The sequence below is a fragment of the Neoarius graeffei genome, chromosome 10 (genome assembly GCF_027579695.1).
Source record: "Neoarius graeffei isolate fNeoGra1 chromosome 10, fNeoGra1.pri, whole genome shotgun sequence".
Taxonomy (NCBI): Eukaryota; Metazoa; Chordata; class Actinopteri; order Siluriformes; family Ariidae; genus Neoarius; species Neoarius graeffei.
Window position 1 is genome coordinate 55,350,746 of NC_083578.1, and position 27,991 is coordinate 55,378,736.

The following is a 27,991-nucleotide window of genomic DNA, read 5'->3' on the forward strand; positions in this document are numbered from 1 at the left end:
AACATTTCACAGTTACCGAAAATGTATGTTTGTTTTTTGTATTTCGTTTTGTCCTTTGTCCAACATTCACCTTCCAAAAATCCATTTTAATTCCAGCTTGTAATGTGACAAAACGGGACAAACACCAAAGGGGTATGAATACTTTTGCAAGACACTGGAAGTTGTCTCTCTCTTTTTCTTCGCTCCACTGCCGGAAATGCTGCCATCTTTGTTGAAAATTTCAGAGGGTCTTAGGTGGCCATGTGATTTGCTGCTAGCACTCTGATTGGATGATCTTACAAAGTTGCCCAAAATGATCAAAATCATTCAGATAGAAATTATGTTGCCCAATTTCAGTGGGAAAGTGTCGAAGCACAATTGCCCAAAATGTTGCCACTTGTATCATCAGCCTTAGAATCTCCCTCTTGGTACTCGCTTAGTGTACAGTTTGCTTGTGCTGCAATATTACAGATAACCGATAATCCATAAGTATGATTTGATAGCAAAGTGTGCTATCGAGTAGACTTGCTATTAAATTCACTTTCTCCCTGGAGAGGTGGTATAGCATTGTGTATGTTGAAGTTCTGGGGATGAGAAATGGAATAAAGCCTCTTTAGGGATCATTCCTCAGAAATACTGCTTTAATGGAACAGCATAATTCAGGATGGTGGGTTCCTAACTGTCCAGCAGCATGCAGGGTGGAAACTAATAGCCTGCTGTGGGTGTAATGTACTGTGTGGCTAATAAACTATGTCAGTCTCTAAATAAAAAATAAAAATAAAAAAGGAATAGCCTGCTACAAATTTTTTTTATATGCAATAGTATTGTTTTACTTTATATAAAGTCTGGGTGTGTCTGGTGTAGTGTAAACGATTTTTCTTTTTTGCCCTGGTACAAGATGGTATAAAATGGTCTTTGAGAATATATGAAGATTTCTCATGAATATTAAGGAGTCTCTTTAACCTGGCTGATAATAGCAGAGGAAATGCCTTTGTGTTTGCATTGTATATGGTAGGATAAAGAGAAATTTGCCTTCTATTTCTAGAAGCATCAATGAAACTTTAGGGTTTCTTTCTATTTTTTGGAATTTTAGTTCTTTAGTTTTGTTTGCAATTTTCTTATTTAAAAAGAATGCACAAATAAAAATAAAACTGAATGAATGAGGTACCTATACATGCAGCTATACATACATATACATAGAGGATATTACATGATTACGCGAAGATATGAAGTTTATCTTCGAGTGGTGAATGTATATTTCACGAGTGAGTGAAGCGAATTCCCCAAATCGCAAATGCTTCATTTGCTCATTAGCTCTACCTGCTGGACAGGAAATCAGTTGTGCAGCTTTTGACTTTTATTCATTCATTCAATGATTAATGAATAAATTAAATCATTCATCTTCATTAAGCACTTTATCCTGATCAGGTTTGCTGTGGATCCAGTGTATCATGGGAACACTGGGAGTGAAGGAGGAGTACATCCTGAATGGGACACAAGCCCATTACAGAGCTCCAAGCACGCACACATTCACACACTCATTCACACCTCGGGGCAATTTAGAGTAACCAGCTCACCTACAAGGATGTGTTTGTCAGGCGGGCAGAAACTGAGGATCCTAAAGGAAAGATTTGAACAAAAATAGAAACAAAAAATCCGAGCAAATGAACCAGCCTGTCACCCTATATGTTGTCAATTAGAGTGGATTAATATATTAATAAATGTTTGTTCATGTGTTATTACCTCCGCCAACTTTGTTGGAGGCGGTTCTGTTTTTGCCTCCGTTTGTTTGTTTGTCCATCCGTTACCAACATAACTTAAAAAGTAGTGAACGAATTCTGATGGGAATTTGAGGAAAGGTGGGCCATATGGGCCAAGGAACAATTAATTACATTTTGACGCAAATCCGAATATGTGGCTTAGAAGAGGTATGCATTTTACCAAGTGTCCTTCTAGTTTGTATTCTATATTTGAATATAAGACATGATGGGTGTCATGCCTTGAACTCACACCCTGGTCTGACAAATCAAACAAATGCTGAATTTTAAAAGTAGTGGATTTTTTAATGTTTTTTTAACGCATCATTGAAAAAAATGAGAAAGGTATGGTGTTAGCAAGTGTAAAGCATAACGTTGTCAGTCATAGACCTTACTCAGTGCAAACAAACATGTAAAAAGACACACCCCATATATAGTGACACAACCCATTCAAAGGACAATCTCTCAAATCATAATCATTCAATCAGCAAAGGCGTATTAGAATACAAAGAGTAGCTAGAAAAGTAAGGAATCTGAATTATTATTCTAACAATAGTATTGTTTTAAGTATATGTTCCCACACGGACATAAGTTGTTGTTGCATTTAGAGAGAATTGTCTTATAAGAATGTAATGTGGAAATAATAAACTGGATTTAAGATATTCTGTTACCTGAGAGTGAGTACCAGATAGGTCAACATGGTGGCAACAGTAGTGAACTTCACCTGTTTTGTCAGTACAGACCGAGCGCTGTTTTAAGTTTATGTTTCACGGGAAGGGGGATCTGGTCAACTAGCGAAGTGACCTGACCCTGATTAGCAATAACATTTCTAGTGACTAACGTTTTGAGTGACCTATCACTCAACAATGAAAGGATTGAAACCACCTCACAAATTGCACCTCGACTCAAGCAGCCTCTCCAGGTCATGAAAGGCCTGGAGGGACGGGTTTCTGCTGTATGTGAACTTATCAGGAGACGATAAGGATGACAGGACAAAAGTCAAACTCTTTAGCTACCTTACTGGGGAGAGCGGCAGGGAGTTGTTAGACACGCTGATGGGGAAGCCCGTCAAGGATGAATGGAAAATGAAGGACATTATCGGAAAATTAGACGAGCACTCATTGTCAGAAATAGCGATACAGTAGGAGTCCATTTCTGTCCCCCAAGGTACAATCTACACTGATGTATCCCCTAGGGCTCATTATTGGACTTCAAGGTAACTATGTGTATCTTTTTATAGGGCCAAAAAGGTACATATATATTCCCAAGCAGTATATAAAGTAGTTCAAATAAGTACCTTAGAGGGTACTGCCCCAGTGACGAGCCCTATCCCTAAAGGTACAATAATGTACTTTATTTTCTGGGAGTGTTGCAGTCTGTGCGTTAATGAGATGGTGGAATGTTACTGTTTCTTTATCAGAAATTGAGGCGTCAGTGAAACTATACACTGCTATATTACTGAACTGAAGCTGCTTATCAAAACATGCAGTTTTGGAACTTTACGAGACTTGCTCATTCAGGATCAGATAGTGTGTGTGGGAGTAACAATACAGGCATGTGAAAAGAACATGGCATCGGACACATGTGTACTGTTGTGCAGGGCCACAGAGCTATCTTGTGAGAACATTAAAGCCATCTCCGAACTAATGGTACAGGAGGTGCACGCACTGCAAGGGGCAGCATGCCAGAGACAGGCTAGCAACAGAAGGGAATGTAAGTTTTGTAGGAAAAGACACGAAAAAAAGCAAACAAAAATGCCCAGTGAATGGTAAGAAGTGTAAAAAAGTGTGGAAAAAAGAACTATTTTGCAGCGAAATGTAGAGTAAACCAAGAACAAAGAAAAAAAGCAGCACATACACAGTGTAGCACAACACAAGAGTGATGAATATGAAGAAATTCTCTGTGTTACAGAAGCAGATACGGAAAATGTGTGTGTAGTGGAAAATATCAAAGGGAAAGATGCTCAGCTTTTTGCAGACGTGCTCCTTGGCAAAGATGTAGTGAAATTCCAAATTGATTGTGGCGCTACCTGCAGTGTAATTCCAATTGATCTGCTCAACCCAAACACAACTTGAAGACACAAAGAGCATGCTCGTAATGTACAACAAAAGCAAACTGAGACCACTGGGAAAAAGTAAACTGAAATTCAGTCACCCAAGAAACCAGACAGTATACCAGTCAGAGTGCCAGATGGTAGATAAAGACTGTACTGTGCCATCGCTTGGCAAAAGGCCCAGTGAGGCCATGAAGCTGATAAAAGTGCACTATGAGAACGTTTATGCTATAGACAGTATCGTTACCTCAAAAAAGCCCAAAAACGGACAGTGAACAATGGGACAGACAGACGTAGAGTATGCTGATGTGTTCACTGGTGATGGTGGCACTGTCAGAAACAGGGGAGTGTGGAGTTAATAAAGTGGATTTAAGATATTCTGTTATCTGAGAGTGAGTACCAGATAGGAAAAAAGAAAGTCACATTGTTATAGTGATAAAAACATCCATAGAAAACACCAATATGTATATATACTCACTGGCCACTTTAATAGGAACTTGTTCTTGAGTCTAAGATTCCTGTTCTTGGCTGCAGGAGTGGAACCCAATGTGGTCTTCTGCTGTTGCATGCTGAGATGCTTTTCTGCTCACCACAGTTGCTATGAATTACTATATCCTTCCTGGCAGCTCGAACCAATCTGATCATTTTCCTCTGACCTCTCTTATCAACAAGGCATTTCCAGCCACAGAACTGTCGCTCCTCAGTGTTTTTTGTTTTTCGCACCATTCTGTGTAAACTCTAGAGACTGTTGCGTGTGAAAACCCCAGGAGATCAGCAGTTTCTGAAATACTCAATTCAGTCCATCTGGCACCAACAGCCATGCCACAGTGAAAGTCACAGAGATCACAATTTTTCCCATTCTCATGTTTGAAATGAACAGTAATTGAAGCTCTTGATTTGTATCTGCATGATTTTATGCATTGTGCTGCTGATTAGAGAACTGCATAAAACAGCATGTGGATAGGTGTTCCTAAAAAAAGTGACCAGTGAGTGTATAAACGATCACAAAAATGCAAACACACAGAAATGCAGTTTGCATAAAAGAGCATAAACCCTAATACAAAAGCATATAAGTTTGCATAATAAAAACAAGACAAGTCAAAGTCATCCAAATTCATTTGTTTGGTGTGCAAGTTCCCTCTTTTTTGTAGGATTATTCTGTATTTCAAATCATCTTAGTGCTTGTGTTTGTGAGAACGTCTGAACCACATTTGACACGAAGCAGATTGTAGCACCACAATCATAAGTACTGTCAACTACAAAAGGCCAGTAAATAAAATAAGAGTTCTAGTTTCCATAAAGCTGCAAGAAGTGAGACTCCAGTTTCTGTTGCTCCTGTGCTCGAATATGCACATTTGAAACAATGATTCTGCTGTAGTTCACCTTTAGCATTTTTAAAGCTGTTATTTTATTGTAAATTTTAGTGTCACTCTCAGTTCATGGCCATAAACATTTCACTGTCCACAAGTTAGTCAATACAAACCACATTCTGGACCATAATTATGGGTTATCATGAGTTAAGAAAATTGTGTAAAAGCTGATTGACAGATTCTCCCCTCCCTATTAGCACTGTACTCCATTTTTGTGCGTAGGCATGACAATACATTAAAGCTTCCAGCTGCCTGAAAGAGTGGGCTTATTTTCTTTGTCCTCTGTTCTCTAGTCTTTTATTATTTATTCTCGACAGAAATCAGCTCAACTTCTTCGGTAGCAGGGGTAAATTGCACAGAGAAATACTGTAGGAACACAGATGACTGTTAATCAAAACAAATTTACACTATGAGACAGGTAATTAACCTACACTGGTATTCATCACGTAGCATGGTGGTGTAGTGGTTAGCACTGTCGCTTCACAGCAAGAAGGTTTTGGGTTTGAGCCCAGTGGCTGATGGGGGCCTTTCTGTGTGGAGTTTGCATGCTCTCCGCGTGGGTTTCCTCCGGGTGCTCTGGTTTCCTCCACAGTCCAAAGACATGCAGGTTAGGTTAATTGGTGACTCTAAATTGACCGTAGGTGTGAATGTGAGTGTGAATGGTTGTCTCTATGTGTCAGCCCTGTGATGACCTGGCGACTTGTCCAGGGTGTACCCCGCCTTTCGCCCGTAGTCAGCTGGGATAGGCTCCAGCTTGCCTGCGACCCTGTAGAACAGAATAAGTGGCTTCAGATAATGGATGGATATACAGTATATATACAGTGGTGCTTGAAAGTTTGTGAACCCTTTAGAATTTTCTATATTTCTGCATAAATATGACCTAAAACATCAGGTTTTCACACAAGTCCTAAAAGTAGATAAAGGGAACCCAGTTTAACAAATGAGACTAAAATATTCTACTTGGTCATTTATTTATTGAGGAAAATGATCCAATATTACATATCTGTGAGTGGCAAAAGTATGTGAACCTCTAGGATTAGCAGTTAATTTGAAGGTGAAATGAGAGTCAGGTGTTTTCAATCAATGGGATGACAATCAGGTGTGAGTGGGCACCCTGTTTTATTTAAAGAACAGGGATCTATCAAAGTCTGATCTTCACAACACGTTTGTGGAAGTGTATCATGGCACGTACAATGGAGATTTCTGAGGATCTCAGAAAAAGTTTTGTTGATGCTCATCAGGCTGGAAAAGGTTACAAAACCATCTCTAAAGAGTTTGGACTCCACCAATCCACAGCCAGACAGACTGTGTACAAATGGAGGAAATTCAAGACCATTGTTACCCTCCCCAGGAGTGGTCAACCAACAAAGATCACTCCAAGAGCAAGGCGTGTAATAGTCGGTGAGATCACAAAGGACCCCAGGAGAACTTCTAAGCAACTGAAGGCCTCTCTCACATTGGCTAATGTTAATGTTCATGAGTCCACCATCAGGAAAACACTGAACAACAGTGGTGTGCATGGCAGAGTTGCAAGGAGAAAGCCACTGCTCTCCAAAAAGAATGTTGCTGCTCATCTGCAGTTTGCTAAAGATCACGTGGACAAGCCAGAAGGCTATTGGAAAAATGTTTTATGGACGGGTGAGACCAAAATAGAACTTTTTGGTTTAAATGAGAAGTGGTATGTTTGGAGAAAGGAAAACACTGCATTCCAGCATAAGAACCTTATCCCATCTGTGAAACATGGTGGTGGTAGTATCATGGTTTGGGCCTGTTTTGCTGCATCTGGGCCAGGACGGCTTGCCATCATTGATGGAACAATAAATTCTGAATTATACCAGCCAATTCTAAAGGAAAATGTCAGGACATCTGTCCATGAACTGAATCTCAAGAGAAGGTGGGTCATGCAGCAAGTCAACGACCCTAAGCACACAAGTCATTCTACCAAAGAATGGTTAAATAAGAACCAAGTTAATGTTTTGGAATGGCCAAGTCAAAGTCCTGACCTTAGTCCAATCGAAATGTTGTGGAAGGACCTGAAGCGAGCAGTTCATGTGAGGAAACCCACCAACATCCCAGAGTTGAAGCTGTTCTGTACGGAGGAATGGGCTAAAATTCCTCCAAGCCGGTGTGCAGGACTGATCAACAGTTACCGGAAATGTTTAGCTGCAGTTATTGCTGCACAAGGGGGTCACACCAGATACTGAAAGCAAAGGTTCACATACTTTTGCCACTCACAAATGTGTAATATTGGATTATTTTCCTCAATAAATCAATTACCAAGTATAATATTTTTGTCTCATTTGTTTAACTGGGTTCTCTTTATCTACTTTTAGGACTTGTGTGAAAATCTGATGTTTTAGGTCATATTTATGCAGAAACATAGAAAATTCTAAAGGGTTCACAAACTTTCAAGCATATATATATATATTACACCCTGATAAGCATGTATATAAACGTGACTACCATGTTTTATTGAATTTTTGCACGTGATGTTGACGTTAAATCTGTTCTGTTCTTTTGCAGTGATGTCTGTAATTGAGCCGAGAGCAGGGGTAGTGATATTATTTCCAGGATTATATCCTGCATTTTGAACATTTCCATACATTGTTTGAACTGATTATTATACCACAGCACTGTTAAATTCTCCAATCTGATTGTTCATTAGGTATTGAATAACCTTCTATAACAGCAGCTCTGACAATCATGCTGGCTGTAATTTAAGTCACAGGTTTATATAAATGAAGAGTTTGGTTCCAAAACGCTATATATCCAATTCCATTGTTTTGAGAAAAATCACTTTTTCTGATTACGGGAAGTGATAAAAGGAAAACCACTGTATCCTGTTTTAAAAATTACTAACTCCTTAATGATGATAAACTTCAAAAATGAATTCCAGAACTAATTAACAGCTTTTAACTGAGCCAAGTAATTATTTTTTTGTGAAGTCGCTACATATCCATGCCACAGCATTTTTCCCCAAAATGCTACATATCCCATGGTTAAAGTGCATTTAACCATGTTTTTTCATGACAGATTATTTAAATTTTTTTAGATTATTTTATCGAAATTATTCATAATTCAGCGTGAAATTGTCCAGTAAATGTGAGAAGTGATGAAGCGATTTCCTACTTCATGGGCACAGCCATCTTAGAAGACTTCACGCCAATGACAGCTTCTGATTAGCCAAATGGATATGTCTGGTTTTGAGAAAAATCGGTGATGGCGCTTGTTGCGTTTTGGAATGAAAGGCTGTAATGCTGTGTGTAAATCAATGGCAGATATTGTGTTTTGGCAAAAACTGAATATGGTATGAGTAAGATATGATAATTGCTGATGGTTTGGTGGCGGGAGTTTCAATTTTTCAAATTTGCCGTTTATCGCGTTTTGGAACCAAACTCTTCAAATGCATGTATTCTGATGCAGTAGGTTTTTTTTTTTTTTTTTGGGGGGGGATCTCCCTGATTTTCTCCCTGATTTTCTCCCTAATTTAATCTTGGCCAATTCCCATCCACCAGTCAGCTCTCCCCTATCATATAAGAGTTACCAGCCTGGCAGCTCTCATGTGCTTTCTCTGAGATGTGTGAAGCCAGCCAACTGCATCATTTCAAACTGCTGCTCATGCTGTGTCACAGGGCAGTATAACACAGAGGAAGAAAGCACTATTCGTCCCCATCCACATGCATGAGCTCACAGATGCCAATGATGCTCTTGTCGCTGTGATTGATAGGGAAGAGAGGGCATCCCATCGCTCCCATCCAGAAAGCATGGCCAATTTTGCTCTCTTGGACTCACAGGCACGGATGGCTGTGGCATTTTTTCAATTCAAACTTGTGGTTTCTTGGGAAGCAGCAGAGTTTTTATTTTGTGTATGTTCTATTAACTTCAAGATTGAAATTAAGAGAAGCTGATGAGGGAACAGCTGTTTACAGTGGTCTTGCAAAAGTGTTAATCCCCCTTGGTGTTTGTCCTGTTTTGTTGCATTATAAGCTGGAATTAAAATGGATTTTTGGAGGGTTAACACCATTTGATTTACACTACGTGCCTACCACTTTAAAGGTTCAATTTTTTGTGTGTGTGTGACATGTACAATAATTAAGATGGAAAAGAAAAACCCAGAAATCTGGAGTGTGCATAGGTATTCACCCCCCAGTCAATACTTTGTCAGCTCCTACAGCATTTGCCTGATCTTGTAGGACATTATAAGCCAAACTGAAGCTGCTTATCTTGTGCCAGCTTTATTCTTCGGAGAGTATATATTAGGGTTGTGCAGTACAACCTATGATACAGCCTGGTAATAACTATTGTGAAGTTTGACATCCCCATTCCCATTACCTCAAATAAATTACACAAAGAGTTTCATTCTAAAGCAAAGGCATCTTTCAGCTATCACGGTTTAGGATCGTGAAATAAGGCCTTGCACTAGTGGCATGCATATCTGTCCTCATAAAATATGAAACAGTAGTCCTGTACTCTGTTACACTCGTTTATCTGAGCACATCAAATTGTCCAAGATTACACATTTCACTGAAGCATTTTTCAATTCTAGCCAATTACCTCAAGGCTACAGAGACTATATAGCATTGCATAAAATAAATACAGCTGATGTATGATGTGTGCTGTGTATGTGTCACAACAGCAACTGGAGCACATATTTAGCTATCAGCAGGAAAACACCTCTACAATAAATGGTTATACACAAACCCCAGGATTTGTAAAAGAATAAGAAAGTGCTGTGATTTATCGGACTGAAAGATTTATTCACATAACTGCATACCATTTCTGAACTAATTTTATACAGTTATTGCCATTCTCATTCATTTCCCATAGATAGGATTTATTCTGTATTGTAAGCCACCTTTATCTTCATACTCAGCACGAGGATAAAGCCACTGCTGATGGAGGCCTGATACTGTGTGACTAACATCACTGATGAGCTGTCTGAATAGAAAGCTTCCATGGCTGCAGATGTGGCGTTACCATGGGGATGAGACTGTGGGGCTCAGGATAGGCTAAAGCTACGTTTATCCTTCCTTCCCTTTTAAATTGCAAGGCCATGCATAGATCTGATGGCAAGAGAGCATGTGTTGTGGAGCATATTCTGGAAAAAAAAATCAACAGCTATCTTCCCTTGGCAGTTTTCAGTTTTGAAGTCTCTTTAACTCACTTTAGGCCTTACTCACCTTACTTTTGATTTGTTCCTGCATCCTGTATATTTTCGTTTGAACAGTAGTCAGCATTTGAATCAGTTCAAAGTTCCCTGAAGGACGTTTGCTATTTTCTATCATGGACAATAGTTCATTATACTGGGAAACGCACTGGAATGACTTGTTTCTGCATCTGCAGTGTTTCTCACAAGTTGAAGAACCATGTTAAAGTGTACAGAGGATATAGTTGAAGGTTACAGTGGTGCCTGAAAGTTTGTGAACCCTATAGAATTTTCTATATTTCTGCATAAATATGACTGAAAACATCATCAGGTTTTCATACAAGTCCTAAAAGTAGATAAAGAGAACCCAGTTAAACAAATGAGACAAAAATATTATACTTGGTCATTTATTTATTGAGGAAAATGATCCAATATTACATATCTGTGAGTGGCAAAAGTATGTGAACCTTTGCTTTCAGTATCTGGTGTGACCCCCTTGTGCAGCAATAACTGCAACTAAACGCTTCTGGTAAATGTTGATCAGTCCTGCACACCGGCTTGGAGGAATTTTAGCCCATTCCTCCGTACAGAACAACTTCAGCTCTGAGATGTTGGTGGGTTTCCTCACATGAACTGCTCGCTTCAGGTCCTTCCACAACATTTCGATTGGATTAAGGTCAGGACTTTGACTTGGCCATTCCAAAACATTAACTTTTATTCTTCTTTAACCATTCTTTGGTAGAATGACTTGTGTGCTTAGGGTCATTGTCTTGCTGCATGACCCACCTTCTCTTGAGATTCAGTTCATGGACAGATGTCCTGACATTTTCCTTTAGAATTTGCTAGTATAATTCAGAATTCATTGTTCCATCAACGATGGCAAGCCGTCCTGACCCAGATGCAGCAAAACAGGCCCAAACCATGATACTACCACCACCATGTTTCACAGATGGGATAAGGTTCTTATGCTGGAATGCAGTGTTTTCCTTTCTCCAAACATAACGCTTCTCATTTAAACCAAAAAGTTCTATTTTGGTCTCATCCGTCCACAAAACATTTTTCCAATAGCCTTCTGGCTTGTCCACATGATCTTTAGCAAACTGAAGACAAGCAGCAATGTTCTTTTTGGAGAGCACTGGCTTTCTCCTTGCAACCCTGCCATGCACACCATTATTGTTCAGTGTTCTCCTGATGGTGGACTCATGAACATTAACATTAGCCAATGTGAGAGAGGCCTTCAGTTGCTTAGAAGTTACCCTGGGGTCCTTTGTGACCACGCCAGCTATTACATGCCTTGCTCTTGGAGTGATCTTTGTTGGTTGACCACTCCTGGGGAGGTTAACAATCATCTTGAATTTCCTACATTTGTACACAATCTGTCTGACTGTGGATTGGTGGAATCCAAACTCTTTAGAGATGGTTTTGTAACCTTTTCCAGCCTGATGAGCATCAACAAAACTTTTTCTGAGGTCCTCAGAAACCTCCTTTGTTCATGCCATGATACATGATATTGGATTATTTTCCTCAATAAATAATGACCAAGTATAATATTTTTGTTTCATTTGTTTAACTTTGTCTACTTTTAGGAATTGTGTGAAAATCTGATGATGTTTTAAGTCATATTTATGCAGAAATATAGAAGATTCTAAAGGGTTCACAAACTTTCAAGCACCACTGTAGTTGAGGGGTGGAGTGCTTGGGGGACGGGGTTAATGTAATCAAGCCAGAAATGAAAGACGATGACCGTGCTGTTATAGTGGAGCTCCATACTTAAGAGAATATGGTAATGCATCAAGCTGATTTTTGATGGCTTTTGAGACCGTACGATGTCTGTATGTACGAATGACGTACGTGTACCACCACAGGGAACCCAATCGTAAGTGCGAGGCAACGTATCTCATCAACGCTTGACCACCAGACAAAGGAATTTGTATCTTTATTTACACAAGACGAATGGGTTTTTAATCCAGTGCTTATTTTTAATTTGCTCTTTCATAAAATAACGTGGGATTATTTACTAACACATTTTATGGAAAATATTCATGACAGTTTCATATAAAATGAGTTAAACCAGTTTTATGAGTCCACTAGCTTGTTGGATAATTGACGGTTGTAACCAGACAACTGTTTGACATCTCAAGTTTGAAATATCAAGATTGTAGCTCTAATGCTTGGAGCTCATACATTGCATTCGGTCGAGGAGGATGTTTTCCAGTAGATCTTTTCCTGAAGGTTTTTATCCTACTCATTTTTTCATAGCGGGCTGCGTATCTTTTTATATATATCATTTGCTTTTTTTTTTACCTGAATGATTTTTTTACTCTGCACACTCATGTAAACATAATTATTGTATAGTTCAGTAGTAATTATGAGCATCGTTCCTTAGTTTTAAATAATCTAAATCTACCGTGGATGGAAACTGATTATTTCTTATGCCTCATAATATTCAATCATAACTATACGGTAATGATGTAAAGTGAAAGCGCTGGTTCACTGCTGTCCACCAGGTACCCAGCAGAGTCACACCATAATAAATGTCATGGTGTTGTTTCTGGCACATGGTATGCGGTTTCAAAGAAAGCAATAAATATGTATTTGTGACTGCGATGCGCGTCTCATTATTGGTATCACTGTCACAAGACAATGCAGCAGTTTATTGATATGAAATACAGCACACTACACAATTCGATGGTTCGTATGCTATAATATTATGATTCTATTTAGGCTGATTTTGTGCCTTTGCAAATATTTTGCTCATACACTCATCAGGAGCTCTGTTTTTAGGCACTGCCTAAATATCTATATTATAAAATTAATGAAGGTGGTGTGTTTTTATTCCTCTTATGTCACTGTAAATTGTCAAGGATTACAATTTCTTTATTTATGAAAGAAAGATATGTTATACTTTTTGCAGATTAAAGTTGCATTTGATGTTGTCGAATGTCCTTTGAGACAAGTTTGTCCGTTATCACTTATATTATTGCAATTATAAACAGTTGTTCCATCTTGAGTCTTTTTTTTTCTATTTCTTGCAGTTAATAATGCAGCTTGTCATGTTACCAATAAACCAGAAAGCACTAATTCCTCTGTCCTAAAGACTCACCTAGAAGTGAAAACTTGCCGAATGTTACATCGTGCTGACACCAAAGACTCCTTCTGTAAACGTCAAATAAATAAACGTCTAGTTAGAGAGAAATTCACCGTATGAACAGTTTTTCTTTGTAAAATAACATCATGTTTAATTATGTCACACAGGTAGCGGCACAGATGTAAATGCAGATTTGAGTCTTTCCTTAAAAACTGGGAAACAGGTAAAAACTCTGAAGCAGAGGCTTGGTCAGAGACAGGCAGTCGGAAAACAGTGATACAAGGGCAAAATCAGAAGGCAGAAACAGGATCACAAACAACAGCTTGCTAATGTCAGAAGAAACGTTAACTGAGCATTAACGTTTTGCATTAACTTAAGTTTGATAGCCAGATTAAAACAGTGGTGAAAGGAAGCTATTTTCAGTTGCGGCAGTTGGCAAAAATAAAACCTTTTTTACCCAGACAGCACTTTAAAACAGTAATTCATGCCTTTGTGACCACTCGGCTAGGTTACTGCAATGCACTTTATATGGGGGTCAGTGGGTCCTCCATTGCACATCTTCAACTAGTACAAAATGCAGCCGCATGTCTTTTAACTGGCACAAGGAAATTTGAGCACATTTTACCAATTTTAGCTTTGCTCCACTGGCTACCCGTCCATTTTAGAATTCATTTTAAAATTCTTTTATTTGTTTTTAAATCTTTAAATGGTCTTGCTCCATCGTACCTCTCCGAGCTGCTATACCCCTATACACCCAGCCGAGCTCTCAGATCAGCTGACCAGCTGCTCCTGAGAGTTCCCAAGACTAGGCTGAAGCTCAGAGGGGACCGGGATTTTTCGGTTGCAGCTCCAAAATTATGAAATGTATTGCCGCTGCACATTAGACAGGCCTCCTCACTGTCTAATTTTAAAACTCTTCTTAAAACGCACCTTTTTTCTTTGGCTTTTAACACCATGTAGGTTGTTGATTTGATGTACACAGATATTTTATTTGGAGTGGACAGCCTATTTAATTATTTATTTTTATTTTATGTTCTATGGTGTTATTTTATTGTACAGCACTTATTTTATTGTATAGTTTTATTGTGTTTATTTATTGTACAGCACTTTGGAAACCTTTGTGTTTATTTAAACTGTGCTTTATAAATAAAATTGGATTGGATTGGATTAAGTGAGTATGTGAAAAGTCCTTAAATACTTGGTGCTGTGTTTAGAGACAGATGTGTGTGATTAGAAGTCTGGGGACCTTGAACATTGCTGGGTTTCACGTGATGTCACATCCGCCTCATTAGTTATTCAAAACTGTAGCTGGTGGTCTTCTGCCGCTTTTCCACTACCAACGCGGCTGAGTTGGGCTGAGCCGTGCCGTGCTGAGTTGGGCTGAGTGGGGCTGTTGGAGTTGCATTTCGACTACAACCGCGCTGAACCGTGCTGGCTGGAAGTGGGTGGACACATTGGGTGGAGTTACCAAAAGTGGGTGGACGTCACGTGATGTCGTTAGGCGGCGCAAACAGTGACATCAGTGACCTTTTAAGCGGTAGTCTCACGACCCGGATAGTAAACAATAAACATGGAGTCGTTAGTGTTGCTGGTCTTGGTGCTGTGGCTTGTTGTCACCGACAACGCCAACAGATACTGGCAAGAGCGTATAGATGAGGCGAGGCGCATAAGGCTTCAGAAATTCTCGTAATTCGTAATTCTTCTTCTTCCGGGTTTACGGTGTTTACAGATCCCAGCGTGCTCGCGGGGCGTGTGTGAGCATGTGAGGACACTCCTCACCAATCAGTGCACAGGGGAGTGTCTCCTCACGCCCCTAGCCCCACTTGGCTCGGTTTGGCTCGCTTCAGCCCCACTCCAAAACCGTGCGAGTTTTGGGTGCTGAGTAGGGCTGAAGCGAGCTGAGTCGTGCTGCTCTGAGGTAGTCGAAACGCGAGCCGTGTCGGGCTGAAGTGAGCTGAAGTTAGCTGAAAAAGGGTAGTGGAAAAGGGCCATACCAAAGCTCAGTTGACAAAGCATTTGTACAGAGAAGGTGCATTGCTCGCATGAAAAATGCCTTACGCTTGCGTTGTTCTAGGTTGTTTGAATCGATCAAACTGTGAAACTGATAAAAGTTTCTTCAGGGTTCCCTGTGAACTAATAAAAAAGGGTGAACGAACACAGGATTTCATTAAAAAGACGTCGAGAAAGGTGGCTTTTGAACCTCTCACTGAAATCAAAGGGAGCTGAGTCGAAGCATGCTCGAGTTTGCAGTGATCACTTCGTGAAAGGTTTGCATATCCCTCTCAGCTATGTCCTTAGTGTTTTCCAAGTACTTTTCTTATGTGTCATTATTTTACGGTACTTTTTTTAGTCACGAAGCTCTAAAGTCCCCAGCTGTTTCTTTGTTTACTCTTCACTCCTCACAAAATCCATATGCATGAAGGTCGCGACAAAATTCTTACCCAGCCATACAGTTACAATGCACCGTGATCACTTCTCTGTCTTGTTTAACTAAGATCCAGGACTTTAAAGGGGTTTCTGATGATCTTTGTGAATGATTTACCTGAGAGATAAGAGCCAACACAAGTGAGAATCAAGTGAACTGTTGTTTGTTTACACTTCAACTTGCAGCACTTTGTTGTAAAGATGTGAGCGGAAAGCTTAAAAAAAATAACATACTTACACAGGCAAAAATAATACAGGATTCATTCAGCAGTGACTTGATACCGAGGTCCTTTACCCAGCCACATACAAAAAGTTGTAAGCCTCCATACTCTTCCACCTGTTTTGCGGTGTAGAAGGACGTCTGCAACACCAGATAGTTCGAGATGTCGGGGAACTCGACTGAAGGATAGTTTTCCAGATCGTATGATAAATCCTTCTTTCCCAGACTGTAGGGGTCGATTCCATTGCACATAGCAATCTTCTGAATATATCTAAAGCGAACAGTGGCTTCTAGATTACGAGCATACTCTGATAAGTTATTGCTAGTTGTTTGCACTACGGCAGCCATTTTGGTTTTTTAGCTGTTTTACTGGAAGTGAAACCGCTAAGAAAAGTCACGTGACTGAAACCCAAGAATTGGAGCTGTGGTGGATTCCATGAAATCGATTCTTGAGCAGACTCCAGTGCAGACATGACAAACAGAAATTTGTTTATTAGCAGGCTTCAATTACATGATGCATCCTCCTGCAAATTAGAAACAATAACGATTAGAATGAACACATTAATAAAAACCTGTGATTTGGTTTGCAGCTGGCAATACTGTCCAAGCCATGCTGCTATAAAACAACAAACAAACAAACAAACAAAACAAACCTAATCAACACCTTCTAACCAATCAGATTTGAGAATTCAGGAATGTGGTATAACACTAAACAGTTATCAGTGAAGGTGAAGCCTTATTGGGTTCTGTGAGATTACTGCTCCTCTGCCCTGTTCTCTTCCCTTCTCTCTTCCTTCTGATCTCTTGTCAAGAATATGTCATGCACCATAAATAGACTGTAATTGGCTTGCTTCTGATCATAAATCATCCTCCACTTTTTTTTTCTCAATTCTCCCAGAGCACAAACAATATACCTTTATTATATTATATTTGCAGATACACTCCATGCTTTTTCAGGGCATGCCGTACCCACTTTTATTTGACTTTGTGAAACCTTTCCGCTTGAGTGGTTACAACACAAGAAAAGCCTTTTCCTCGTACCGTATTATTGGTAGGATTAGTCTGTGCAATAAAAGATCGTCTACACTAACTCTGCAATTATGAAAATCTTTGTTATTATGTGATCTTTTAGTCCTTTATTAAATACATATATCCTTATTCTGCTACTGAAAATGACTGTGAGCAAATAAAAAGAGTGATTGAAGCCCCTGCCATTTTGGCTACTATTTTATTTTAACTATAGAGTGCAGTGTCAAAGTTGGTTTTGTTTCTTTGCAAGTTAAGCTTTGTCCCCACTCAGACAGAACTTTAGATAGATCCACTTGCCGATTAATATTTTAGAGATACCAACTGAGGAGACGAAAGGCATCTTTGGCTGTTTTGTTTTAATTTATTTCACAGCCATTCTGCTGAAGCCTCAGTTAGAAATGAGGTCTGTTTCGCACTGACCATGATTCTTCAGTGTGAGTCGATATTTTGGAAGATTTGAGTGAAAGTTTGCATCACATTTCATTTGCATTACAATTGAGACTTCACTCATAAATATTTAAAAATGATTTTCCGACTGGATATGCAAATCACTCGAAATACGTTGTCAGGAATGATTTTGCCATGTAGTACCATTGGTCATAAACAGAAAAAGTGAAATGGCAGGGAAGCACTGAAGGCATTTTCATTACCATTGTAAATATAAGGACTGATTTGAAGCAAAGTGTGGCATTCCCAGAAAACCATGCAGGAGGGCAGTCTATTTGGATGAAGTTTACCAAAAATGAGTTCAATCTCACTTGAAGAGCTCATAAGCTTTAGAGTTGGGACTGTGAGGAACTATGGACGAAAGTTTTGTCTGGCATTGTTAATATGAAATCAATTCTAATCTAATGTAAACAAACAAACAAATAAATCCATCCATCCATTATCCGTAACCACTTATCCTGTGCAGGGTCGCGGGCAAGTTGGAGCCTATCCCAGCTGACTATGGGTGAGAGGCGGGGTACACTCTGGACAAGTCACCAGATCATCACAGGGCTGACACATAGAGACAAACAACCATTCACATTCATACCTATGGTCAATTTAGAGCCACCAATCAACCTAACCTGCATACTGTATCTTTGGACTGTGGGGGAAACAGGAGCACCTGGAGGAAACCCATGCAGACACGGGGAGAACATGCAAACTCCACACAGAAAGGCCCTTGCCAGCCTCTGGGCTCGAACCCAGAACCTTCTTGCTGTGAGGTGACAGTGCTAACCACTACAGCACCCTGCCAGATAGATAGATTGATTAGATTAGATAAAACTTTATTGATCCCTTTGGGAGGGTTCCCTCAGGGAAATTAAGATTCCAGCAGCATCATTACAGATAGTCAGAGAAAAGAAATAGAGAAAAATTCTAGATAAATTAAAATAAATTAAGTATTTACATATACAAATATAAAAGAATAAGATATGGGGAAGAGAGGAAGGGGGAGAGAGAGGGGGAAAAAGAAAAAAGGGGGGGCGCAGCAGGAAAGATATTGCACATTATATTGCACATTGTCCGGTATTGCTTATTGTTAGGCGTCCTCTGTCCTTCTGTTACCCCTCTTCCTCCCCAGAGAGGAGTTGTACAGTCTGATGGCATGAGGGACAAAGGAGTTTTTGAGTCTGTTCATCCTGCACTTGGGAAGGAGCATTCTGTCACTGAACAGGCTCCTCTGGTTGCTGATGACGGTGTGCAGAGGGTGACTGGCATTGTCCATGATGTTCAATAGTTTGTCCATAGACCTCTTCTCTGCCACCGTCACCAGAGAGTCCAGCTTCATGCCGACCACAGAGCCGGCCCGCTTGATCAGTTTGTCCAGCCTGGATGTGCCCTTCTTGGATGTGCTGCCCCCCCAGCACACCACGGTGTAAAACAGGACACTGGCGACCACAGACTGATGGAACATCCACAGGAGTTTCCTGCAGATGTTTAAGGACCGCAGGCTCCTAAGGAAGTATAGCCTGCTCTGTCCTTTCCTGTTCCTTTCCTCCTCTCTGTCGTCACTGATACACCCAACGATGGCTGTGTCATCAGCAAACTTCTGAATGTGACACAGCTCTGAGTTGTAGCAGAAGTCCGCGGTGCACAGGGTGAAGAGAAGAGGGGCCAGCACCGTGCCCTGGGGTGCTCCGGTGCTGCTAATTACAGTGTCAGATGTGATGTCCTTCAGCCTGACGTACTGCAGCCTGTCAGTGAGGTAGCTGGAGATCCAGGTGACCAGGCAGGGGTCCACTCACATCCTGTGCGGTTTGTCCTGAAGCAGTAGGGGCTGGATGGTGTTGAAGGCACTCGAGAAGTCCAAGAAGAGGATCCTCACTGTGCCATTTCCTTTATCCAGATGTGAGTGGGCTCAGTGTAGCAGGTAGAGGATGGCATCTTCCACACCGACACCTGCCCGGTACGCAAACTGCAGACAGTCCTGGGCATGTTGTACCTGGGGTCTGAGGAGGCTGAGAAAGAGCCGCTCCAACGTCTTCATCAGATGTGAAGTGAGTGCCACTGGTCGGAAGTCGTTCAGCTCGCTGGGCCAATTCTTTTTGGGAATTGGAATGATACATGATGTTTTCATAGGGCTGGCACTCTCCCCAGCTGCAGGCTGAGGTTGAAGATGCGTTGGAGTGGTTCACCCAATTCAGCAGTGCAGGTCTTCAGTAGTCGTGAACACACCTTGTCCGGGCCTGCTGCTTTCCTGGGGTGAAGCTTCCTCAGTTGACCTCTGACCTGGTCTGCAGTAATGCATGGAGGAGGCTGTGTTGAGGTGGGGGAGGAGGGGGCTGCTGTGATGACTGGGGGGAGGTGTGTTGTGGGAAGAAGGAAAGATGGCTGCAGTGAGGGAGAGGGTGGGGGGGGACGTGGGCTGGTTGAACCGATTGAAGAAGTCATTCAACTTGTTTGCCCTCTCCACTGTCCCCTCAACGACTCTGGTCTTTGTATTGTGGCCTGTGATGGTTTTCACACCTTCCCAGACCTCCCTCATGCTGTTTTCCTTCAGCTTCTGCTCCACCTTTCTCCTGTCGCTGTCCTTAGCTTCCCTCACGCAGCGTTTCACCTCCTGCTGTGCTGCTTTCATCGCCTCCCTATCCCTGCTCCTGAAGGCGGCCTTCTTCCTGTTGAGGACAGCTTTGACTTCCTGTGTTACCCATGGCTTGTTATTAGGGTAACACTGTACAGTCTTAGCGGGGGAGACCATGTCTACACAGAAGTTGAGGTAATCCATCAGACAGTGTGTCAGCCCCTCTATGTCCTCACAGTGTGGGCTAAGCAGCACATCCCAGTCCGTGATGCCATAGCAGTCTCTGAGGGCATCTTCCATTTCAGGGGACCACCTCCTGATGGAGCTAGTTGTTGCAGGCTGCCTTTGAACAAGGGGGGTGTACTTCGGCTGTAGAAGAACCAGGTTGTGGTCAGACCTCCCTAGTGGGGGGAGGGGTGTGACTCTGTATGCATCCCTCACATTAGCATACAGCAAATCAATTGTCCTGTTGTTCCTTGTTGGACAATCCACAGTCTGGTAAAAAGCAGCCAAAGTAGAGTCCAAAGTCCCCAGAAATGATCATAAATGCCTCAGGGTGCTGTGTCTGCTGCCTTGCTGTGACAGAGTGAATCCTCTCACATGCAGCGGCTGCATCTGCCTTCGGAGGGATGTAAACACAGATGGTGATCATGTGACTGAACTCCCTCGGCAGATAATATGGCTGCAAGCTAACGGCTAGCAGCTCCAAGTCCGGGCAACATAAAACTGTCTTTACGGAGATATGTCCCGGGTTACACCAGCAGTTGTTAACATAAATGATGAGTCCCCCACCTTTGCTTTTCCCGCATGTGTTAGTGTCTCTGTCGGCTCTCACAGCAGTGAATCCCTGCAGAACCACGTTAGCATCCGGTACAAGGTGTGTTAGCCATGTCTCCGTAAAGATAAATAAGCTGCTCTCCCGGTAAATCCACTGGTTGTTCAAATCGGATAGCTCGTCGACTTTATTCGGCAGCGAGTTCACATTCCCCATGATAACGGAAGGAATGGATGGTTTGTAGCGCTGCCGGTTGTCCGCTAGCCTAGCCTTTAGCTTAGCTCCAGCTTTGCAGCCCCTGGGTTTCCTCCTCAACTCGGCCGGGATGGGATGGGATGTCGTATCCCGGCTCGTCCCATTGTTTTCAGGGCCAGCAGCTCCTCTCTCGAATAAGTGAGAAAACTGGCTCCTGGTTGCGTGTTAAAGTTAAAAATATCCATGTGATATAAGTAAAACACACTATGTCTTCATAAGAAAAGCAAAAAAAGTAAAAAAGGTGGAAAAAAAGGAGGTTTAAAGAGCTAAAAACTACAGAGCTACTGGAGAGGCAGCCGTCTCACACAGCGCCCATACATATCGCATAGATAGATAGATAGATAGATAGATAGATAGATAGATAGATAGATAGATAGATAGATAGATAGATAGATAGATAGATAGATAGATAGATAGCAAGCAGCTTATGAATGAACTGTTTATACGTATCCTAAACTGGGCAATCTGTACAAAATCTCTGTTTATATGCATGTTATATTCTATGTAATCTGATCCAAAGTTGTGTTGATCCAAAACACCATAAATGTGGTGTTTAGTATCAATGTTACCATTATAAGTTTTAAATGTTTTCTGTCACCATCATCCTTTGGCCTTGGCCAAGATTCCGCTTACAACATCACACCACACCATCGTATCAGCCTTGGCCACATGGAGATCCTGTATCCCAATTCTAGTGTCCCAAGAGTTTATGGCAGGAAATGTGAGTTTTTGAGATTTCACTGGGCGGTGGCTTGGGTTCCAGTGGGGAAGGCAGGATATAGCTTCTCTTTTGGCTCAGAAACAGTGCCCAAGGAACAGCACTCTCGTCTGTCTAAGTCTTATAGAGACGGACGGTAAGTCCCCATAGATCAGGGTGGCATGAGTAGACCAGTGGATATATTGCACATGTTGTAAAAGGTTAGTGTAAGTCCCATGTAGTCTTTGCTGTTGTTTGAGTGCTAGAGCCCATGTCTCAGCACCATAAAGGAACAGATCTATCTTCAGTTTGTTGTGGAGGTTGGAGCACCATATTTTGTCAAGAGCATTACAAGTTTTCCAGGCTAGTGCCTTTCGGATTTTGAAGTCCTTATAAAAGTCTATTATAAAGGAACCCGAGTACTTGAAGTCACTTGATGTTCTTTCCAGACAGAAATGTTAAGGCTGAGGGATCTGAGGATGTAGAGATGTACTCTGCCTTGATGTCAGTACAGTAGAGCCCAATAAGGGAGACTGATGTTTCAAGGGCATGGAGGAAGAATTCTGCATCTCTGACAAACTCCGACACAATTGCAAGATCATCAGCATAGTCAAGGTCCATAAGATATTGTATGGGTCACACACAAAATATTTTCTGCCACAGCAAAACCTCATCCAAGTGTGACTGATTTGATTGGACAGCAAGAAGTTTATAACCGTAGAAAGTTGCCCAGCATTTCATATTTGCATGACATTGTGGTTGTTGAAAATAACATCAAATTCACACATTATCCTTTTGCATATTCCTTAACATTTGCTTTTTAATCTTACCAACACTAAAATACAATGGCTGTAAATACCTGCACAAGAAATATAAATTTCGATTTTCAGACTTTCAGTCAATTCAGATGACACCATAATCTCTCAGGATCAATGAGATACATGATGAGAGAAACAGTAAAATGTCCCTTGCCAGTAAAAGGATTATCTATCCACACCCAAGCCCTGATAATATCCACAGATCTTATATGGCTCACTGATAACATCATGCAGTGGGGACATGTTTTTCGTCCTGTGTGAGTCCTATGCTGTTTTTCCTATAAAAACTAATTTCTCCTCCATACTGACAAAAGGCTAAATAGGATCTTATGCCTGACATTACACTGTAAATGCATTTATCACAGGTCAGCAGCTTCTTGCAGAAATAAAGATTTCAGAATGTGAAACAAGCAGATCCCTACACACTTTTATTTCTGCTTTGATATTTCTGCCTGTTTTTTCCCCACAGTAGAAGCCCATATATTTTTGATCAGATGAGGATATTTTGAAACTGACTGAGGCATTGAGGCTTGAAAATACTTTCAGAGGGCAGAGCAGAGTTGTGGCCCAAAACAAAAGCCTAGATGATTTTTTTTTCTTGTGCTGACAGGCAGTTAGTGTCATTACAAGTAAGCAAAACGATCATGTTTGCAAATAGGAGGCATGGGTAGTGTTTACACCTCACAATGCCACAGTTCCCAGATCAATCATATATGAAGTTTCTGCACATGTTCTGTCTGTGTCCTCAGGGGTTTCCTCTGGGTCCTCCCTAGGGGTCTTCTCACCTCCCAAAAACATGCCAGTAGGTGGATTGGCTATGCTAACTTGCCTGTAGGTGTGAAATAGAATATGTATTGTGCACTGTGATGCACAATATCAAATCAGAATGTGTGGCAGGCTGTAAACAAGAAAAGGCAGGACTGCCTACAATGGAGCTAGCCCCTGCTGACCAGCTATCACATTCCAAAATACAGGCTGGTAAATGCAAGCTGTTTGGAACAAGATAGAGTTGGTAGACCAGCTAGTACTGGTTGATAATTTAGGTTAGATTTCGATACATATGCGAGATGCTCTGTGTTTTCCAAATTCCTAAATAATGTACAGAATTGATACTTGCTAAGGGGCGGCACGGTGGTGTAGTGGTTAGCGCTGTCGCCTCACAGCAAGAAGGTCCGGGTTCGAGCCCCGTGGCCGGCGAGGGCCTTTCTGTGTGGAGTTTGCATGTTGTGTCCATGTGGGTTTCCTCCGGGTGCTCCGGTTTCCCCCACAGTCCAAAGACATGCAGGTTAGGTTAACTGGTGACTCTAAATTGACCGTAGGTGTGAATGTGAGTGTGAATGGTTGTCTATGTCTGTGTGTCAGCCCTGTGATGACCTGGCGACTTGTCCAGGGTGTACCCTGCCTTTCGCCCGTAGTCAGCTGGGATAGGCTCCAGCTTGCCTGCGACCCTGTAGAAGGATAAAGCGGCTAGAGATAATGAGATGAGATGAGATATTTGCTAATTGCTTTGCTGTTGTGCATGCTATTGTGTTAGTAAGATAATTTTTTCATCTAACAGCACAAATCTACCAGCTTGACCAGCTCTGCTGTTATGTATTTAGTAGTTACTCCGTGTTGCTGTGTTTACCTACATTAAATTATTTAAAATGACTTTACCTACCCTTTCCTCTACATTTTTCCTCAGTGTGCAAATGTGAAATTCATCTTGACACCAGCAACAACCAGCATTCAGTAAACGTATAGCCTAAATACAGTATATCCATCCATAATCTGTAGCCATTTATCTTGTACAGGGTCGCGGGCAAGCTGGAGCCTATCCCAGCTGACTATGGCCAAGTTTACATTAGACCATATCTGTCTCATTTTCTTCGCGGATGCACTGTCCGTTTACATTAAAACGCCTGGAAACGCCGGGAAACGGGAATCCGCCAGGGTCCACGTATTCAATCCAGATCGTGTCTGGTCCTGTGCTGTGTAAACATTGTGATACGCGGATACGCTGTGCTGAGCTCTAGCTGGCGTCGTCATTGGACAACGTCACTGTGACATCCACCTTCCTGATTCGCTGGCGTTGGTCATGTGACGCGACTGCTGAAAAACGGCGCGGACTTCCGCCTTGTATCACCTTTCATTAAAGAGTATAAAAGTATGAAAATACTGCAAATACTGATGCAAATACTGCCCATTGTGTAGTTATGATTGTCTTTAGGCTTGCCATCCTTCCACTTGCAAGTGGTAAGTGATATGCACACAGCGGCTCAGTCCCAAATCACTGCTCGTGCACTTCACTCGCGCGCTCTGTGAGCTGCGCAGGGCCGGCGTGCGCATCCTCCAGAGGGCACTCGCTGTTCAGGGCTGAGTGATTTGGAGCGCAGCCGCTGAGGAGGAAGCGATGAGCCGCACTGACACATTTCAACTTACGTGCCGAATTAGTCATGTGATTAGCGTATCCATGTATTGGCGTTGCTGTGTGCACGCGAATCGTGTATTGGCGTTGCTGTGTGCACGCTAATCGTTTTTAAAAACGTTAATCTGATGATCCGCTGATACGGTCTAATGTAAACCCCACCTATGGGCGAGAGAAGGGGTACACCCTGGACAAGTTGCCAGATCATCACAGAGCTGACACGTAGAGACAAACAACCATTCACACTCACATTCACACCTCCAGTCAATTTAGAGCCACAAGTTAACCTAACGTGCATGTCTTTGGACTGTGGGGGAAACTGGAGCACCCGGAGGAAACCCACGCAGATAGTCAAGTCAAGTCAACTTTATTGTCAAATATGCTATACATGTTCCACATACAGCACAGATGAAATTTCAGTCCTCTCTGACCCACGGTGCAAACAGGCAATGCAATAAATAAAAATAAAAATAGAATAATTGAAAAAACAAACAAATAATATAAACAGTATAAACACTCTAGATAAGAACTAGACAGACTAAACACTCAAACAATATAAACACTCTAGGTAAGAACTAGACGTAGACTAAATACTCATATATACATACATACTGTATACACACACGTAAATTGGTACACAGGGAGAACATGCAAACTCCACACAGAAAGGCCCCCATCAGCCACTGGGCTCGGACCCAGAACCTTCTTGCTGTGAGGCAACAGCGCTAACCACTACACCACCATGCCACCCTAAATACAGTATATGTGGAGTTTAAATTAATTACTTTAGAAGAATGATGATTGGCAATTCTTTGTCATTAGCTGACTGTATAAAACAGGGGTTCCAAAACTAGGGGTCGCAACCCCATGTGGTGTCACTTGATTTAGAAATAGGGTTGGTTCATTCAATTATTTTACAAATTAATATCGAATAGAAAATATTGAAGACAGATTTTATGTGAGAATATTTTAAAGTATTACTGGAAGACACATTTTGACAAGGCATGTTTCAATTAGTATGTGCTATTTTAGTCTTTTTCAATATCCAGACACATTGAACGACACATGTTCCTGTCCATCTACCACCCCAAAACAAACTAGCATTGTGTCTCAATTAGAATACTTATATATTGTATTCTATCTATCTAGACTCTTATTAAGTACTAGCACTAACTGGTTTTTGTACTAAAGGTACTATTGCTTTAAGCATACCTTGTCAGTGTGTTTAAAGTTGCTGTGCATAAAATCACAAAACAAACAAACAAACAAAAAAACCCTTTTATACGATGGATGTTTTGGCTCTGACATGCTGTCTGAATGTATTTTTAAATCTTCTGGATGTACATAAGATACATTCCATTACAGACATTTAGCAGGTGCTCTTATCCTGAGCAACATACAACAAAACCCTGACATACCCACAATGGGCAGCAGTTGGGGATTAGGTGCTTTGCTCAAGGGCACTTCATTCATTCATGCTGATCTAGGGAATTGAACTAGTGACCTTTTGGGCCCAAAGCAGCTTCTCTAACCATTAGGCCATGGCTTCTCCATACGCAAGCTATGCAATGAGTGTGTGAATAATAATACCACTCACATCACCACTGCTTCTAACGCACATGCAAAATCATTCGTAATGAGCTGTATCACACTACCCTACTGTGAATTATTTTCCTATCACAGCACACCACAGCACAAGAATTATTCCTTTGGTTTTTAGTCACTTATGTACACATATACAGTGCTCAGCGTAAATGAGTACACACCCCCTTTTAAAAGTAACATTTTAAACAATATCTCAATGAACACAACCAATTTCCAAAATGTTGACAAGACAAAGTTTAATATAACATCTGTTTAACTTATAACGGGAAAGTAAGGTTAATAATATAACTTAGATTACACATTTTTCAGTTTTACTCAAATTAGGGTGGTGCAAAAATGAGTACACCCCACAACAAAAACTACTACATCTAGTACTTTGTATGGCCTCCATGATTTTTAATGACAGCACCAAGTCTTCTAGGCATGGAATGAACAAGTTGGCAACATTTTACAACATCAATCTTTTTCCATTCTTCAACAATGACCTCTTTTAGTGACTGGATGCTGGATGGAGAGTGATGCTCAACTTGTCTCTTCAGAATTCCCCATAGGTGTTCGACTGGGTTCAGATCAGGAGACATACTTGGCCACTGAATCACTTTTACCCTGTTCTTCTTCAGAAATCCAACAGTGGCCTTAGATGTGTGTTTAGTCATGTTGGAAAAGTGCACAACGACCAAGGGCACGGAGTGATGATAGCATCTTCTCTTTCAGTATACAGCAATACATCTGTGAATTCATGATGCCATCAACGAAATGCAGCTCCCCAACACCAGCAGCACTCATGCAGCCCCACATAAGGACACTGCCACCACCATGTTTCACTGTAGGCACCATGCGTTTTTCTTTGTATTCCTCACCTTTGCTATGCCATACAGTTCTGAAGCCATCAGTTCCAAAAACATTTATCTTGGTCTCATCACTCCAGAGTATAGAGTCCCAGTAGTCTTCATCTTTGTCAGCATGGGCCCTGGTAAACTCTTGGCGGGCTTTTTTGTGCCTGGGCTTTAGGAGAGGCTTCTTTCGTGGACGGCATCCATGCATGCCATTCCTCTGCAGTGTACGCCGTATTGTGTCACGGGAAATAGTCACCCCAGTTTGGCTTTCTACTTCTTTAGATAACTGCAGTGAACTTGCATGCCGATTTTCTTCAACCCTTCTCATCAGAAGACGCTCCTGTCGAGGTGTTAACTTCCGTGGACGACCTGGACGTCTCTGTGAGATGGTTGCAGTTCCATCTTTCTCAAATTTTTGTACCACTTTTGCTACACTATTCTGACTGATAAGTAAAGCTTTGCTGATCTTCTTGTAGCCTTCACCTTTGTGGTGTAAAGAAATTATTTTCTTTGGGGAATTCT

At 41.3% G+C, this 27,991-nt stretch overlaps 1 protein-coding gene across 1 annotated transcript in view; it reads left to right on the forward strand.

Annotated features, from left to right (window-relative positions):
* Positions 1-27,991, forward strand: part of grid2 (glutamate receptor, ionotropic, delta 2) — a 1,182,816-nt gene that overhangs the window by 412,482 nt on the left and 742,343 nt on the right. The window lies entirely within an intron of this gene.